This window comes from Melanotaenia boesemani, chromosome 5, assembly GCF_017639745.1.
Source record: "Melanotaenia boesemani isolate fMelBoe1 chromosome 5, fMelBoe1.pri, whole genome shotgun sequence".
NCBI classification, from domain to species: Eukaryota; Metazoa; Chordata; class Actinopteri; order Atheriniformes; family Melanotaeniidae; genus Melanotaenia; species Melanotaenia boesemani.
This window is the reverse complement of record NC_055686.1, coordinates 10,137,094-10,150,810: the sequence shown is the minus strand read 5'-3', so window position 1 is coordinate 10,150,810 and position 13,717 is coordinate 10,137,094. Positions and strand designations below refer to the sequence as shown.

The following is a 13,717-nucleotide window of genomic DNA, read 5'->3' as shown; positions in this document are numbered from 1 at the left end:
TGAGAAGCGGATGGAGAGACGAGCACGTTTGTGAGCATGCATGTGTTAATATGCATGTGTGGCCATGCAACAGGGAGGAAATGTGTACCCGCAAGGGGGCCGCGATCACGCCGCACCCCGAAGCATCAGCGGGGGACGGGGGGAGCCCAAGGCCCCAAAGGCCAAGCAGATCCACAGAGTACCAAGCCCGGGACAGCCAAAGCAGACAGAGCAGCGGCCCACCTGGTCCAGAGCAGAGGGATCCCCAGACCGGAACCCCCGGCGCGACGGGGCAGGGGCACCGGGCAGCCCAGGGCGATGGCGAGCAGGCCCAGCGGGCGCCGGGCGCTGCGGCGCGGGCCGCACGGAGGGCAGGCGCCCCACAGGCCCAAGGGCCACCCTTTCCCCCCAGCAAAGCCCCACCCAGGAACCCGACGGGGCCCGACCGCCCCAGGCAAAACCACCGTGGGCCACGCCAACCCAACACCAAGGCTAGGCACCCCAGGGACAAGAACATGTCCGCAGGTCCCCCCCCCCCCCAAAAAAAAAAAAAAAAAAACCCACTTTACCCCAACCCTTACCCATTCACCCCCCCCCCCGCCCCCCGGAGTCTAGGGCCTGGTGGGCCCCAGACCCGACCCTCTCCACATACACACAACCACATACATTCTCCCTGGGGTCTCACCAGCCCCCCGATGCGGCACCGAGGGCAGCCCCCAGGGCAGATGGCACCCAGCAGCACCCCACACAGGACTCCAGGCAGGCACCGAACCTCCACCCCCCCGCAGCCCCGAGTGCATCCCGGGACACGAGGGCGTAGGAAGACCCCGGCCCCCCCCGCCCCCCAGCCTGAGTTGTGTGTGCATGAGTATGGGCTATTTATAATGCAATTAAAAACTGGACGGAGCCAAGAGATGGTGATGGGTCCCACTGCTGCCAGGCAGCAGGACCCCCTCAGGACTCCCTCAGTGTGTGTGAGTGTGTGTTATGTGTAGTGTACTGTTAAATGTGGTAGTGTCTAACATGTAAATAAAATCGGGGGGAGAGAGGTCACAAAGGGAGTGGATAGAGGAAGGGCCACCTCGGTGGCTCCTTTCCGCCCACCCATAGCCCATGTGCCCATCCCCCCGAGGCCCTAAATGTATATTGATGTCTAGGTTGTGATTAAAATCTAGTGGGGCGGGCAGTCACAGGGGTCCACCGGGGGATCCCGCAATGGGGACCCCCCAGCCAAACCCACCGCCTCCACCCGCCCCACAGTGCCCTATGTGTAGTGTGTGTGATGTGGGGTGGCGGGGGAGGAGAGGGGCTCGGGGAGGGGCACAACTGGGAGAGAGATCCCCGTCTCAGCCGGGCCCGAGGAGGGGCACAACTGGGAGAGAGAATTGGATGATTTGTTTTATTTGGTTGTAGCGTGGCGTGACTTGACGTGGATGTGGTAAGTGACAGGTTGAACTGTTAAGAAGGAGTTGTCTGTCAGTCACAGTAGTTTTTGCTAGAGAGAGGAGGGCTGGGTAGCTGTAGTTTTTGTTGAACGCTGAACTTAACAGTTAAATGTGTGTATATGTTAAGCTTCAGTATGCTACATTATTGATCACTTGTTAAGTTCAATAAATTTACTGCTGCATCCTGTCTAATATGATAAGTATGTGAACCGTGAAAGACGATCAATAAAGGGAGATATGCATCAGATCTAAATGTCTTTTTTAGCACATTGACGGCGCGTCATACAAATAGACCAAACCCATCCATCGCATCACCAGGTTCATCATATTAAACCTTCACTGCAAACCTTTAAAATGGTTCTATTTTTGGTTCTTATAAGAATTGGATTGGAAGATTTTTAAGAATATGTATTTATAAATGTGAGGATTAAAGACTTAAACCTAACACAAAGTTAAAATATGTTCAGCAAGAATGTTTCAGCCTCACCAGTTTGTCCATTTTCCTGCTCTTGTAGAGGAGCTCATGTTCTGGAAACAACAGAAGATTCTGAGAACAATCAAACAAAACCATTTACAAAGTCATCTTAATGGCATCTCATACTGGGAGTGGTTGGTTGCAGTTAACCAATACTTCAGCCTGTTCAAACCAGCATCTGTTGATTGGGTGGAGGTGGTAGGTTGAGGTCTCAGCTGGTTGAGTTTCTGCATCATGCTGTCATAACCAGCTGAAAACATTCAATCTTCCTATGAGTGGAGTTCCCAGCAAGTTCACCTCTGGAGCAACGTCTCTTGACCAGACCAGATAAAGATGGAGATGTTTGGTCATAATGTCTTCATTCTTTAAACACTGTCCATCGTAGTGCTTTAAGACTTTTTAATGGTAGTCGTCTCACTCACTATTGTGCTTCACTCCAAAGCAGAGAGTCTCTCTATGAGTTTCTTTGACTGGTTGTCTCGGATATACAAGACTCTACTTGGATTAGTTCCAACATATCTCCCTGGTCTTCTTCAATAACCATTGTGTCTGTATGAAGAAGACTCCGGGAGCCAAAGTATCTTTTAGCTAGCCACTTACTTTATTATCTGCAGAACCCTCGCCAACACATACAAGCAGTGCCAGTAGGATGCATCATGGGAACTGTAGTCATCCCCCTACACCTCTTTCTTTTAGCTTGAAACATATTTTCCACCATTTCTTTGAACTGTAACTTGTAACACACATACACCCTTTTAGAACCAGGGGTGATAGGGTCGTCAACAAAACAAATAGGACAAAATATAAGATATTTACAATTATTTATTTACAAAACAAAAACGGGTTCAACATAAATCAGGGCATCTAAGGCCATCAATTACAAGAAAAGAAACTTAATTAACTCAGGGTGTCCTCATTCGAGGTAAACAATAAAAAACAATAAACACTAACTCAAGAAATTCCCTATAAACCAAAATATCGCTCCTACAACTATTCAAAACGGAGCTATGTACTTAAACTAAATCTAACATACAGTTAACTCAACAAAAGATGTCTGCTAAACCAAAATACACAAAACAAAGAGAGAACGAGCGCAGAATCACAATTAAACCAACCACTCAGGTGTCTTAACTAAGGGAAGAATAATGCTCTTACAAACCGCTATGGTTAAATCAACCAGCCACTACAAATGCAAGTCCCAAACTGGCGAGCTGTGAGCCACACAGCTGCCCTGATCACCGTCACCGCCTCCCTTTTAAGGACCGGTATTCCCATTGGTTGGTCGCCGAGGAGGAAGCAGTGTGGTGGACTATGAGAGCCCATCGCATAAGCCTTTGATTTTGATTATACATAAGGGACAAGAATGTTAACGGGTTGTGATCCGTTTACACTATGGTCGGCACGGACGAAGAACCCACATATACAGCAAAATGCTGCAGAGCCAGCAACAGTGACAGCAGTTCCTTCTCGATGGTGGAATAATGCATTTGGGCCCGGTTGAACTTCCACGAGAACGGGGTGATCAATTCCATTGTGGTCGGATTGCAGAAGAACAGCTCCCGCTCCCACAGCACTTGCATCTATCTCGAGCTTAAATGGGTGTGTGAGATCCGGGTGGCGAGCACTGGAGCATGTCGGAGAAGCGCCCTCGCGCTAGCGAACGCGTGTTGGCATTCGTCAGTCCATTTAAATGTTTGTTTTGGACTTACCAAAGCAGTCAAGGGTGCGACAACCATAGCAAAATTCCTGCAGAAGTTCCTGTAATACCCCGTCATACCCAAGAAACGGTGGAGTGATTTCCTATCCACGGGGCATGGGAACTTATCAATGACTTCTATTTTTGCCTCAAAAGGACGTACCTGTCCTTGTCCAACTTGTCTCCCAAGATAGGAAACAGTTGCTTTACCGAACTCACATTTAGCAAGGTTTAAGTTTGCTTTCTCTAGCCGCGTAAATATTTCTCCTAATGCCGACAGATGTGCTTCCCAGGTATCTGAAAACACTACCACATCATCCAGATAGGCGGTACAGTAGGGAAGATCCGAAAACAGGGTGTTGACTAGACGCTGAAATGTTGACGGTGCATTGCACATTCCAAACGCCATTACAGTGTATTGTAGGAATCTGTCAGGTGTTACAAACGCGGAAATTTCTGAAGCTCTGTCTGTCAAAGGGACTTGCCAATAGCCCTTTAACAGATCTAGCTAGGTCACAAACTGAGCCGATCTGATGGCATCTACACAGTCATCCACTCTCGGCATCGGATATGCATCTATTACCGTTAGGGCGTTTACTTTTCTATAATCTGTAATAAAGTGAGGGGATCCATCCGGTTTATTCTCGACTAGGCAAGGCAAACTCCATGGACTTTTACTTTGATGGGCAAAGCCATCTTGAACCAAATAATCAGTTACCTGAGTCATTAAGTGTCGTTTTGGTACACTACACCTGTAGGGATGCTGTTTGGTAGGCCTGTTATTCCCTACATCGATATCATGTGTGATGACACTGGTTCGGGTCGGAATGTCCTGAAATAACTGAGGAAACCTTCAAACTAATGCGAGCAACTCAGATTTCTGGTCCTGTGAAAGATAGTCTGAGGTACGCGGGAGTTGTTGTAACTCGGAGTTACATAGTCGAGGAGTGAGTTTCGCAATGAGAGTTTCTGACCACTGCCTTTCGTCAGGAGCGACTCTTATTATTACACCACGCTGTATGTCCGGGATGACCGGATCTGGCAACTTACTAGTGCGTTCCGCATTAACTGGAACATCACGAGATACATACGCCTTTAACATATTTATACGGCATGACCTAGTTTTGCGTCTTCTTTCCGGCATAGCGATTACATAGTTCGTTTCTGACAAATGTTTCTTAACTCTATACGGCCCCGAAAATCGTGCTTCTAACGCATTTCCTGCGATTGGAAGTATGGCTAAAACCAAGTCACCGTCAGTAAAGTGCCGCACTACAGCCTTCCTGTCATAATATCGCTTCATCTTTGCTTGAGCGACTTTCAATGCATCTGACGCAAAGCTGCGAGCTTTCTTCAGCCTGGCTAGGAAGGAATTCACGTATTGGCATACGTTAGTGTCGGGCGAGAGGGTTTCTTTTAAGACCTTTAACGGTCCCTGCAGCGATTAACCAAATATAAGTTCTGCTGGACTGTATCCAAGTGACTCTTGGGGTGCCTCTCGCGCAGCAAAGACCACAAAAGGGATGCCTTCATCCCAGTTTCTGGTGTTCTCTAAACAGTACTTTCTTAAGATCGATTTAATTGTCTGATGCCACCTTTCCAGTGCTCCTTGGCTTTCTGGATGATAAGCTGTGCTGGTAATGTGTTTAATCTGCAGGTCTGTTAAAACTTGTTTAAACAGCCTCGAGGCAAAGTTGCTACCTTGATCAGTCTGCACTAGTCTCGGCAACCCAAAGGTAGAAAGAATTTCAGTAAAGCGTTGGTTACAGCTTTGGCAGCTATCCGGCGCAAAGGTATAGCCTCCGGATATCTGGTGGTAGCACACATCAGCGTCAGCAGGAAACAGTTACCTGTTTTAGTTCGTGGCAAAGGACCTACACAATTTATGATTAACCGCTCAAATGGTTCACTAACTATCGGTATTGGGTGTAACGGGGCACACGGAATTTGCTGATTAGGCTTTCCGGTGATCTGACACACATGACAGCTTTTAAAATAGCGTACTACATCTCTCTTAACACCAGGCCAAAAGAAATGTCTCAACGCACGCTTGTAGGTTTTGTTCACCCCATATGCCCGGACCAATGATCGTCATGAGCTAATCGTAATACGTGCTGTCAGAGCGGCGCTGGGACCAAAATTTGTTCACCCACATTCCAGTCCTCTCCCGGAATTGCAACCGGGCACGTCATTGCTAATAAAATATCCACTGTTGACTGCCGCTAACTCCTCAGCACCTACCGCTTTTTCGAAACACTGTGGGGTCCTTCCTCTGCGCCGCACACAGACCTAACTGGGAAAGGGGTAGTGGAGAAGCGGCAGGGTGCAGCCTACCCTCCTGAGCTTTTACGTCAGGAATGGTGTTCGTTTTCCCTGTCTCTCCTCTCCGTTTCCCTTCATCTGTAAAAGAGTCAGCAAGAAAACTATTAGCCAAATCGACATCATCATCATCCAAATTCGTGTTTTTGCGTGACTGAGCACGGGTTACCACACAGATGGGTGGCTGAGCCACAGGGGCATCACCTCCAAAGCGGGTAGGACTCGGCCTCCTGCAAGATCATTCCCTAAGAGAACTGAGACGTTATCAATGGGCAACACATCACAGACAGCCATTGGAAAAACGCCAGTAACTACATTTGTTTTTATGTGTACAAAATGCATAGGTCGGGGCACATAACCCATCTCCACTCCACGCAGCATGACTTTATACCCTGCATATGATTTGTCAGAAAAGGGTAGAGCATCTGCTCGGATGAGCGTTTGGGAAGCTCCCGTATCCCGTAACACTTTGACAGTTACCTGATCGACCACATTCTCAGATAGTGCCACAACACCATCCGTGATGAACGGAGCAAAACAGGGGTCCACAGCTGTATCAGCCTCCTTCCCCGTGTTTCTGCTTTTCACAAATCCCACTCCTTTTCTTTTCGGAGGAGACTGTCCTGTTTGTTTCTCAGTTTCAGGCAGTTGCTTACCAAATGCCCTGGTCTATGACAATAATAACACTCTCGTTCATCCTGAGAGATTTTGGAATCAGCTGCAGCAGAATTGGAATCTAAAGCAGACTCCAAGAAATTGGATATTGCAGAGGTCCCACACGACTCCGGTGAGAAAAGAACAAATGACGATGTGGAATGCCATTCAAGAACACTCTCTAGTCAGCAGTCTTCACCACATCTGGGGACTCAGACTGCACTTAATCTCTAATTTAATGTGTCCCCTATTCATCCAGGTGGAGATGGCTTTGCAACCTCCTCTGGCATGCATCATGGAAATCAGCCAGCTGCTCAATATCGTCCTGTGCTCTAGCCACATCGTTTCTCAACTATGACGGGACCTCTACCTCTTACCCCTTCTCCTTGGTGCAACAGGCCACACAATCGTCAGCTCCTACCCATACAAGTGTGAGTGACTTTGCTATTTACATGGCTTGTCGCGAACTCGTGACCTTCCAAAGAATTATTGGAAGTGGAAGTTGACCTTTATGAACGTCATACAGGGATTAAAACTCACCTGCACCAAAGAGCTTGGCCTCAGTCATTGGAGTACTTCAGACGAATCAGAGCTGTTCATGTTAATGATCCTGCAGCTGGGCTTAAAATGTCTTGGGCACGTATGGAAGAGTACTACGGGTCACCTGAAGTTATCAAGGAGAAACTTGAAGATTTCCCAGAATCAGTAACAAAGACCCTCTTAAGCTGAGACAGCTTGGGGACCTCTTGAGGGAGTTGGAGTCAGCTAAACTTGAGGGTTATTTACCTGGACCCCCCTTCCTGTCACAGTGTTTGGCTGGGGTCAGGATTTCCCAGCCGTCCCTGAAGGCATCCTCCCTCCAGCTCTGCTCTGATTGCTGATGCGCTCCACCTGTGCTATGCTCTTTATATACCTGTGTGTGACAACTTCTCTCTGCCAGATCGTCTTGGTTTATTCCCTGCACGTTTCCAGCCCTGTTCTTCTTGGACTTTCTGGAGCGGTCCTTAACTGGTTCAGGTCCTATTTAGAAGGCCGGAGTTATTTTGTTACGATCGGCAGCTATGAATCCGAGCGAGTGGCCATGACTTGTGGAGTCCCCCAGGGGTCAGTCCTTGGACCTCTTCTGTTCAACTTGTATATGCTCCCTTTGGGTAAAATATTACAAAACTATAGCATTAGTTATCAAAGTTATGCAGATGATACACAACTTTATGTGTCTCTGTCACCAGATGACTGCAGTCCAATAGACTTAATGTGTCAGTGTCTGGAGCAAATAAACACCTGGATGAGGGAGAATTTCCTACAATTAAATGAAGACAAAACTGAGATTATTCTGTTTGGTAGCAAAGAGAAGAGGGTCAGCATTGGCAAACACCTGGAGACTCGGGCTCTTAAAATTACCAACCAAGTTCGTAACCTGGGAGTGTTGATAGACTCAGATCTGACTTTCAGCAGCCATATCAAAGCTGTCACTAAGACAGCTTTTTACCAGCTCAGAAACATCAACAGAATTAAAAGTTTAGTCTCCCAGAATGACCAAGAGAAACTCATCCATGCATTCATCTCCAGTAGACTGGATTACTGTAATGGTCTTTTAACAGGACTTCCTAAAAAGAGCATTAAACATCTGCAGCTCATCCAGAACGCTGCTGCTAGAGTTTTAACCAGGACTAAGAGATCTGAACACATCACACCAGTTTTAAAATCTTTACACTGGCTTCCAGTCAGTCACAGAATAGATTTTAAAACCCTTCTGATCATTTACAAATCCCAGAATGGTTTAGGCCCAGAATACATCTGTGATATGTTCAGAGAATATAAACCTAGCAGAGCTCTTAGATCCAAAGACTCTGGTCAACTAGTCCAGGCCAGAGTCCAGACTAAACATGGAGAAGCAGCATTTAGCTGTTATGCTGCAAACAAATGGAACAAACTGCCAGTGGAGATTAAACTTTCCCCAAATGTAGACATTTTTAAATCCAGGTTAAAAACTTTTCTTTTCTCATGCGCCTATGCATGAAATCTGCACGGTAACTTTTTTTTAACTTATCTTGCTTTTAATCATTTTAATGTAATTTATTATTTTATTGTGATTATGTGTTGATTATGTGTTGATGCCTTTTACTATTCTAAATATCTGTAATGTCTTTGTTTTATGTAAAGCACTTTGAATTGTCCTGTACATGAAATGTGCTATACAAATAAACTGCCTTGCCTTGCCTTGCCTTCTTCTGCCTGCCTGCCTGTATTGATCTCCGACCCGTTTCTGACCCGGATCTTCTGATTCTGCCTGCCCCAGTCTGGTAACTCTGTTCTGTCGTTTGGATTATTCTGGAACTCTGACCTTTTTGGATTGTCTCTAGGACTAGGATTTTGGATTACGGACGTAACCTTTATTACTGGAAGGACCCCTCTGGACTCCCATCGGAAGGATTAGTCTGGAGCATATTAACCCACTACTAGCCCCATTCTAACCATCTTTAATTCAGCTGCTCAACAGAGTCGCGGTGGAAATCCTTCTGGCTGCCCCTGTCATCTCATCCAGAAATATCTGCTGTGTGGGACTCCTTCATGCCTTCTGGTACGTGGCCCCAGTCAGTTGAGTTTTGTCACTGATTATTCTGCCTGCTCACCCCTCTTCTCCTACGTTCACAGACGAGCTACCTGAAAGGATCCTGACACCGCCTTCCAGTCCAGTACATTGTTCAAATAAACTATCTTTACACCAATCCTTGGTTTACTGACTTTCACTGGGTCCAGTCTGCTGAAACGTGACACTTCCTGGAAACTTCCCGAGGTGTTAACCCAATTGTGGAGAAATTGCCATACGGGCTTCAGGAGAAATGGATGACACAAGGTAGTTTGTACAAGTGGGAACATAATGTTCATTGTCCACCATTTTTGATCTTCACTGACTTTGTTTGCTGAGAAGCTCATACTCGTAATGATCATAGTTTCACACTTAATGTATCTTCTGGGGTATTAGCAACAAAATCAGACAACCTAATAAGAAAATATACATATTCTAGAGGCCTAGTCTCAGCTCACAAGACAGATATTACATCAATACAGAATACAAAGTTTGGAGATTTTATAACCACTAAGTTGGATGTTGATAGGCAGTGTCCGATTCACAGAAAGCTACATCTAAATCGATGCAGAGGTTTTCGAACTAAAACACTTGAAGAACTCAAGGCATTCCTCAAGGAGAATGGGATTTGCTTCAGATGCTCATCAACAGATTATAGAGCTCAAGAAAAATAGTATTCTGCTATAAGGAGTGTGGCAGTAATGGACATGTTACAGCTTTACATCCAGGACCGGCTCTGTGGACCGTGCAAGAGGGTGAAGAGGGACTGACTTCATCGCTCAGCCACTAGATGGGGGTATTAGTGTTCCTCCTCCCACACTCAGTCAAGTTACATGCCAGACGATTGGTCAGAGATTCCTATGCCTGAGGCTGCTAGACATCATCCTCACCTTAGGTCCATGGCTCATTTCATCCATGAACTTGGATTGTACGCACAGATTCTCCTCCTTCTTGGTCGGGACATCTTACAGGTGCACAAGTGAGAGGTCAGTGTAATGGACCAAATAACGCTCCCTATGCTCAAAGGCTGGATCTTGGCTGGGTGATAGTTGGAGATGTTTGTCTGGGTCCAACACACAAGCCTAAAATATTTAGTGTATCAAAGTAATATCTTGGAAAATATCCTCATTTCAGTCCATGTCCTAATCATCTCATTCTAAAATAGAAATTTGCTGTCAAGAGGCACATAAAGCCACTCAGCTTGTTAAATAAAAGACACTCTTATTTTGCTATACATGGGGAGGATGAGTTTGGAGAAGAAGCCAAGCACTTCATTCAGGAACTTTTTGTGTGGATGATTGGCTCAAATCACTGTCATCTGCATCTGGGGCCATGCACAAGGTATGCTTGCTATTTCTAACATCAGGCTCCATAAAATTGCATCTAGCTGTCCAGAAGTAATGAATTCATTTCCATCAGCTGATCATGCAAAAAAACTAAAAGACCTTGATATTGGCTCACCTCCACTGCGACACAGTCTTGGATTAAGCTGGAATTTTGTACATGACACACTCACATTTTGTGTAGCCAGCAGCAGGCAGGGAACAGCTGTACACTAGCAAAAAAAAAATTGGAAGATGGACTGGCCAGATCCAACATCATTTCCTAACCACATACAACGGGATATATCAATGTATGATGACACCTGTGGTACAAACATAGGAGGAAAACTGTCAACCCATTACACCAGGCCTGTATGTGTATACATCATTGAGCCATCCATATACATCATTCCAGACCTGGGGTGTATGCTATCCTTCATACATCATCATTATTATGTCACAGGTGTCATCTGTGTTGATATATCTCTACCTACTTTAAAACATCATATTTCAAGGGGGAAAGTTAACTCCCCCTTGTGTTCTGGTGTCCTGGCTCCCCCCTGCCATATCATTTAGTGGCCTCACCCAGAGCTTAACTCAGGTCTCCCAAGTGGGAGGCAGAAGCCCCACCAGCTGAGTTGGTCAGCGGCTCAATTTACAATTCTTGATCTGTGTATATATCATCTACAGATAGATGTGTTGCTAAAAATGTTTGCAAGTACAATAGTGAAAAGTGTGACAGTTCTGTGTTTGGTACATCCAATTAGGAATTACAGGTGTTTCTGAGCAATTCAGTTCTGATAGATTACTGGGGACACTCCTGGACTATAAAGCAGTGAAGTTACCACTACACTAGCTCTCTGCTTCAAAGACTGTTGGAATTATTGCAAATCCTGTGCAAAGGGTCAAATAGGATTACTACACACATGTGGAAGTGTACACGTATGTTAATTTAAGGGTAACTCTTAGCTCGTGACAATTTAATCATAATGTGAAATACTGGATTTTTCATTTCCAGATATCAGCTAATAAAGGTTTTGTGATTTTGTAGATCCATTGTGATCCGTAAACTAATGGATGAAGAGCAGTTTAATTTATAATTAAATAAATATATAAATACTGAAAATTAATCAATATTTCATTCAATGAACAAATGTGCCAATGAAATGCTTTAAAAAGAAATTAATAAAATGTAAAAAAAAATAATGTAGTTGCAAGTCGTGATAATGTTTACTGTACAATGTTTATGGGATAGTGAAAAAAACTGAATTTGGAAAATTTAAAATATTGATATTATGCATAGCAAAAAAGTAAAATTTTCAATGATATTTTTATTTATTGGTTGACACTTCTATATATCGTTTTATGTATTTACAATTTTATTTATCCATGAACCATGAAAGGATGGCTCAATTTGAAGTCTGTCTGGGCTGCTCAGCTGTTAAGAGGACATGGTTTTCGTTGCTGAAGATGTGATCAAAGCTCTGAAGTCAGCTCCTGAATTAAAGAGTGAAACCTGCTCAGAAACTCTGAGGATCCTGGGACTGGGCAGCTCAGGATATTGGTTGCAGTTCAAATCCTCTAAATGTTGTAGAAAGATTGATGTTAGTTTTTTTGAGGCCACCAAAAAAAATACAAAGAGTGAAAAGCTCAGGGTTTATCAGTGTGTCTGGCAGAAAGGCTCATTCAGCTGGATGAAGTCTTGGATTAGCAGTAGACCTGTGATTGGACCCTCTGATGGACTTTTTAAAAAAAAAATTTTAAACCCTTTGGATGTCAAATGAAAAGATTTAGAAAAACTGAACAACATGCAAGCGTGTTAAAGAGGATAGCTCAGTGGCATGGAGACCTGGCTGATGTTCAATAAGCTGTTTGTTCAAATCTTAAAGGTGCAGGTGAAGAATTATGCTTCAAAACACCATGAATTTGAAGCTTCTTAATTCCTCTAAAGTAAAGAGTGAAAAGCTTCAATGCAAAACTTCCACATATGTGGTAAATAGCTCAGGCTGGTAGGAGAAACACTCTGGAGGCAGGATGGACCTGGGATTGAACCTCTTCATTCAGCACATGAATTTTCACATCCAATGGCCAATATGAAAAGATAAAAGCACGAGAAGCCATTAAGATGACTTTTAAGAAGTCTTCCTGTTGTTTCCAAAATATGAGCTCCTTTACAAGAGCAGGAAAATGGATAAACTGGTAAGGCTGAAACATTTTTGCTGAACATATTTTAACTTTGTGTTAGGTTTAACGTTTTAATCCTCACATTTATAAATACATATTCTTAAAAATCTTCCAATCCACTTCTTATAAGATACAAAAATAGAACCCCTCTCCCCTCTACAGATCTTGCTCCAGTCCTGAGCACACACAAGGTGAGACAAGTCTTCCGAGGCATTAACATTAGGAAAGCAGCCGGACCAGATGGAGTGCTGGGCCGTGTACTTAAGGACTGTGCTGCGGAGTTGGCAGATGTATTCACCTCCATCTACAACACCTCCCTGTCCTGCGCTCTGGTGCCGGCCTGCTTCAAGGCCGCCACCATTGTTCCCCTCCCTAAACAGTCAAACGTCACATGTCTTAACGACTACAGACCTGTGGCACTTACCTCCATTCCTGCCAAATGCCTGGAAAGACTGGTTATCAAACACATAAAAGTTGCAATATCACCTTCAATGGATCCACACCAATTTGCCTACAGAGAGAACCGCTCAACTGAGGACGCCATTGCCACAGTGCTGCACATGTTACTGGAGCACCTGGAACACAAGAACAGCTATGCACGGCTCCTCTTTGTGGACTATAGTTCGGCCTTTAATACCATCCGGCCGTTTAAATTGCGGTCCAAACTCCATCAGCTCGGACTCAACACCACCCTGTGCAATTGGATTGTGGACTTCTTAACTAATCGTACACAGAGCGTCAGAGTGGGGAAAAACACCTCCTCCACCCTTGTCATCAACACCAGGGCCCCCCAAGGGTGTGTTCTGAGTCCCCTGCTCTACACTCTGTTTACCCACGACTACTCTGCCACCTCCCCGTCCAATCTCATTGTCAAGTTCGCTGATGACACCACAGTGCTCGATCTTATCAGCAATGATAATGAAACATATTCAACATCTGGTGTCTTGGTGCCATAATAACAACTTGGCTTTAAATACCAAAAAGACTGCCCCCCTCTCATGGACAATAACCACACCGACCATCAATTGCACTGAACTGGTTTTGCATTGCTGC

The 13,717-nt window shown here is 45.0% G+C and overlaps 2 protein-coding genes across 3 annotated transcripts in view; both read right to left on the bottom strand.

Moving 5' to 3' along the window:
* Nucleotides 1–13,717, bottom strand: part of LOC121639776 — a 565,698-nt gene that overhangs the window by 314,592 nt on the left and 237,389 nt on the right. The gene's annotated exons all lie outside the window — the stretch shown is intronic.
* LOC121639814 overlaps nt 1–13,717 on the bottom strand; it is an 882,884-nt gene that overhangs the window by 652,018 nt on the left and 217,149 nt on the right. The window lies entirely within an intron of this gene.